Source organism: Fragaria vesca, linkage group LG4 (genome assembly GCF_000184155.1).
Source record: "Fragaria vesca subsp. vesca linkage group LG4, FraVesHawaii_1.0, whole genome shotgun sequence".
In the NCBI taxonomy this organism is placed as follows: domain Eukaryota; kingdom Viridiplantae; phylum Streptophyta; class Magnoliopsida; order Rosales; family Rosaceae; genus Fragaria; species Fragaria vesca.
This window is the reverse complement of record NC_020494.1, coordinates 15,653,270-15,657,972: the sequence shown is the minus strand read 5'-3', so window position 1 is coordinate 15,657,972 and position 4,703 is coordinate 15,653,270. Positions and strand designations below refer to the sequence as shown.

Here is a 4,703-nt window from a genome sequence, read left to right as displayed (position 1 = left end):
ATACTCAAAATCGATCGAACTCATAATAATATTATATATCAACATCATCACAAAATCATCGTCAACTCATATATCATCAACAACTTCTTATTTTCTAACACAATATATAATTAATTAACATATATATATATATATATATCTACTACTTATTAACCAAAAATTCATATATATTATCAAATCATCAACCAAATCGATCAACACATATATATATACATCCAACGTACTCAAAATCGATCAACTCAATCACACTCAAAATCGATTAACTCAAATAAAACTCAAAATGAACATATATATATATATACACATGCATATACGTCGTACGTACCTATATATAGCTCCACAAACTAATTATGGATAGATTTCCACAACACCCAAACTTTTTCTCCCGTTTATTCTTCTCCCGTTTTTTTTCCCCAAATGAGCTGCAGTTCAAATCTGCGAATATAAAGCACTTTAGCTGACGAAAATTTCATCGGCTAAAGTATGGTTAAATTCGTCGGCTATAGTCTTTGAACTTTAGCCGACAAAAAAAATACTTTAGCTGACGAAATTAAAATTTCGTCGGCTAAAGTTGACCATAGCCGACGAAAATTTAAATTAGCCGACAAAAGAAAATTTCATCAGCTAACGTGAACTTTAGCCGACGAAAAAATAGTTCGTCGGCTTGGTTTTTTTATTTTCGTCGGGTAAAGCCATTCTTCTGATAATGTATACCAAAAAGTAGTAAACAACACCAAATCACATCACCACCTCAAATCGAAGCTTCAGATCAGAAAAACCTCTACTTCAAATCACAGAAAATTGAGCTAAAAGACCAAAAGCTTGGAGATCTTAGGCAAAACAGTAATGAGCAGCTTCAAATCATCATTCATCAGCTTAAACTACACCTTTTCTAGCTCAAAAAACTACTGAACACAATCGAATATCAAATCAAAGGAGATATACACAATCGTATCACAGATCTAGGGTTTCTGAACATCAAACTTGAAATTGAGAAGTGAAAAGCGGAAGCGAACAATCGAAAAGCGAAATCAGAACCATAGGAGTCACAGAATCAAGAGCTGAAGCTCTGATACCATGATAACATAATATTCATGGCTAATCTGAATGAACTTGAAGGTTGAAGAAGAAAGCTAAAATGCAGAGAGAATAACAACCACACGAAATTGATACAGAGATAAAATGATCTCAGCATAGCATTCCATTACAACCGAAGATATTTATAGGCTTCTCTATATGACTGACAGCTGTCATACACACCATTAGCTAAAGAAACTAATTAGGACAACATTAAGGCAATAATTAACCAAGTACTAATTAACTAAAGAACAACTCATTATTTAACAGCTTCTCCCTAGGGTTTTGGAGAGTGGCCGTCTTTGCACGCTAAAAAGTGAAAACGTTAAAATAAAATTACATATGTGATTTTTTATCCTTGAATCTAAGAAAGAAAATCTCTGATATTTTTTTTTGGAGATATAACACAAAACTACCATTTGAATGTACAAATAATAAAATAGTGTTTAAATGGTCCGTATGATAAAAATGTCATTATTAAAACATGTTACATGATAAAATGGTTACCTCATAACATCTTAAATGATAAAAATGTCTATTTTCACACTTTTTATATTACCATTCTACACTTCTCTCTAATCTCCTTCATCTGTTTACAATCGATTCTCAGTCTCCTCTCTCTCTCTTCGCCGACGATCGTCGACATGGATTGTGAACGGAGCTCCGGTCTCCGATCGCAAATACATGCACTCCGTTGGAGCTCCGGCGAACCCCGCTTCCCCTCAGCCGATGCCTCCTCTCCACTGGGCTCAGCCGCCGCATCTCCCTCTCCATCCCCTGTGTCTCTAGGCCGCGGTAGTTGACGGCGCTCGCCGGCGACATCATCCACTCCACCTCATCATCCACTACCTACAGTCCCACTAGTGTGGTGAGTTCTTCTGTCTCTCTTCCGCTGCGATCTGTGTAGAAAGCTAGGGCTTACATTAGCTCGTATTCGTAGCCTGTGTGTGATTTGTTATCATATTTCAGTCTTGGATTGCTTTTATTGTCTATTTGTTTGGTGATTGGAGCACCGAGTATAATTTTGGCTTGATTGATGCCTAGTTGGACTGATTTTCTGTGTAATTCTGTGCCGAAATTGTACTAGTTTGTTCTTGAATTAAGGGCCATTGGACTGGTTTTACTAGATTTTGTTGAATTTACGAGATATCGAAAGTGTTCCTATGCTTTAGCTCATTCATGTTTGAATTGTTCGATGTGAGGTGCTATGCTATTTCTCTCTTTTGTTTGAGCATTGTAGCCCATTTCTGCTGGACTGATTTTATGGATGAACTTCCTAGTGGACTAATTTTTTGTGCTGCAACTGTACTAGTTTTTTGAATTAAGGGCCATTAATTGGACTGTTTTTACTAGATTTTACGAGGTATCATAAGTATTTGTAGCTGAAATACTAGGATGTGGTAGCTCATTTTACAATTGTTCGATGTGAGGCGCTATTGAGCATAGTAGCCCTGAGCTAACCACTTACTCTTATTGCATTGTATTTGCAGGCTATCACTTCTGGAGGAACAAAAAAGGGTGATGTGTTTCTGGCTGATGTTACTACTCAGTTGAAGAAAAAAAAATGTCACTACTGATATCAAAGTTGACACTGAATCCAACGTAAGCGTCACATCCTTTGTTCTGCTTTTCTAGTTCATTCTTTTTCCTACTGAATGCATTCTGATGCATAGAATAGCTTCTGGTGTTGTATAACACTTTGTTCTGCTCTTTTTGTTTGTGATAAAGTCTTATTCATCGTATAAGCTATATCTGTATGTTGAGTGATGGAAGCATGTATAAACTGTACTGTGTATTTCTGGCAAACGGAAGCTTATTAGTGGTTTGTGTTCATGACAGCTTCTGACCACTATTATGGTTGATCAACCTTGTCCTGGTGTTAAGGCAATTCTCAGCTTCAAAGTTCCTGATCAGAGCTCAGGCAAGGTAAGAATGTTGTTTTGGGTTTTTCATTATTTGTAAGTATTCTCTTCTATTTGTGAGTATTATTTGATATTAAGTAGTCTAGCATTCTTCCCTTAAACTAAAGATGATTGAAATTATTCTCTATACTGATATTCCTCTTGTCCATGCTTACATTTTGTGTCATTGTATCTCTGATTCATTGTGTTGATGATTATTTTCTTGATACAGGAATGAGAAAGGTGATGTGGTCAGCAGATCTTTCTATCACAATCTCTATCCAGAACAAAACACTGTTGTAGGAGTTGAGGTCACCCACAGATTTTCCAACAGTGAGAATACGATCACTCTCGGTGCTCAGCATGCCCTGGATTCATTGACCTATGTCAAGACACGTGTGAACAACTTTGGCAAGGCCAATGCTCTTATCCAGCATGAGTGGCGCCCAAAATCATTTTTCACCATTTCTAGAGAGGTAGACACTAGAGCCATTGAGAAGAGCGCCAAGATTGGATTGGTTCTTGCTCTCAAGCCATGAGGAGGAGTTAATCCCTGACCAAGGGAGGGAGACATTGAGATAGTACTGATGTAGGTCGTCTCTCCTCTTTTGTGTCCTTTGCTCGAACAAGTCCACATGTTAGGTCGTACTCTTTTTTGGTTGTAACAATAAAGATTTAATGTTGGTTTTGTACTTTTTTCTTCATCGTTGTTAACAGAGCTTGGTCAAGCAGTCAGAAATTAGACTTGTCGCCAATGTGTTGTGGTTTTTCTCCCTGCCACAATGATAACTGTGATGTTTAGTTTCATATTATCAATCTCAATCAGTGTCATTGTTTACCAATTGTTAAAAGAAGCACAAGTTCTCTGCTCTATACTCATTATGAGAAAGTGTTATTTGCCTGGTGAGCTGATTCTCTGAGTTATGGCATAAGCTTGGAGCCTTGGACTGGTACCTCATTGAAAGGTTGAAAGCTTTTTTTTACCTTTTCATGCATGACCTATTATGTTGGTTCTAAGTTTAAATGCTATCTTAAAAATTGATAGAAACCCAGTAATATTATTCGTATTCAGTCGGGAACAGTTGAATAATTCGAGAGCGTATAACTATTCATCTATGTAACTATGCATGTAACTATCCATCTATGTAACTATCCATGTAACTGTCTATCTATGTAACTTTGCATGTAACTATCCATGTAACTATTCATCTATGTAACTATTTATGTAACTATGCATGTAACTATCCATCTATGTAACTATTCATGTAACTATGCATGTAACTATCTATGTAACTATTCATGTAACTATGCATGTAACTATCTATGTAACTATGCATGTAACTATCTATGTAACTATTCATGTAACTATCCATCTATGTAACTATCCGTGTAACTATGTATGTAACTATCCATGTAACTATCCATCTATGTAACTATCCATCCATATAACTATGTATGTCACACCCCGGTTCTTAAGTTATTTTACGGTTATTTACTTTGGTATTATTTTGGTCTTTTACCGTGTTAAGTAACCGTTTATCACTTAAGGACCCTAGAGTTGACTTTTTCCTGCGTTTGGAATTTGGGAAAACTTTCTTCATGAAAGTCGTAAAGGACGTTATATGTTAAAATCGGAGTTAGCATGAAAAAGTTATGATTTAAAAGAGTAATTTTTGGAGATGGTAAAAATGTGGTAAAAAAATGCAGTGGGTGTAATTTTTTTCA

General features: G+C 36.1%; 1 pseudogene; it reads left to right on the top strand.

Annotated features, from left to right (window-relative positions):
* The first annotated feature begins 1,761 nt into the window (after window positions 1–1,761).
* Window positions 1,762–3,517, top strand: LOC101301774 (annotated as a pseudogene).
* The last annotated feature ends 1,186 nt before the right edge of the window (window positions 3,518–4,703 follow it).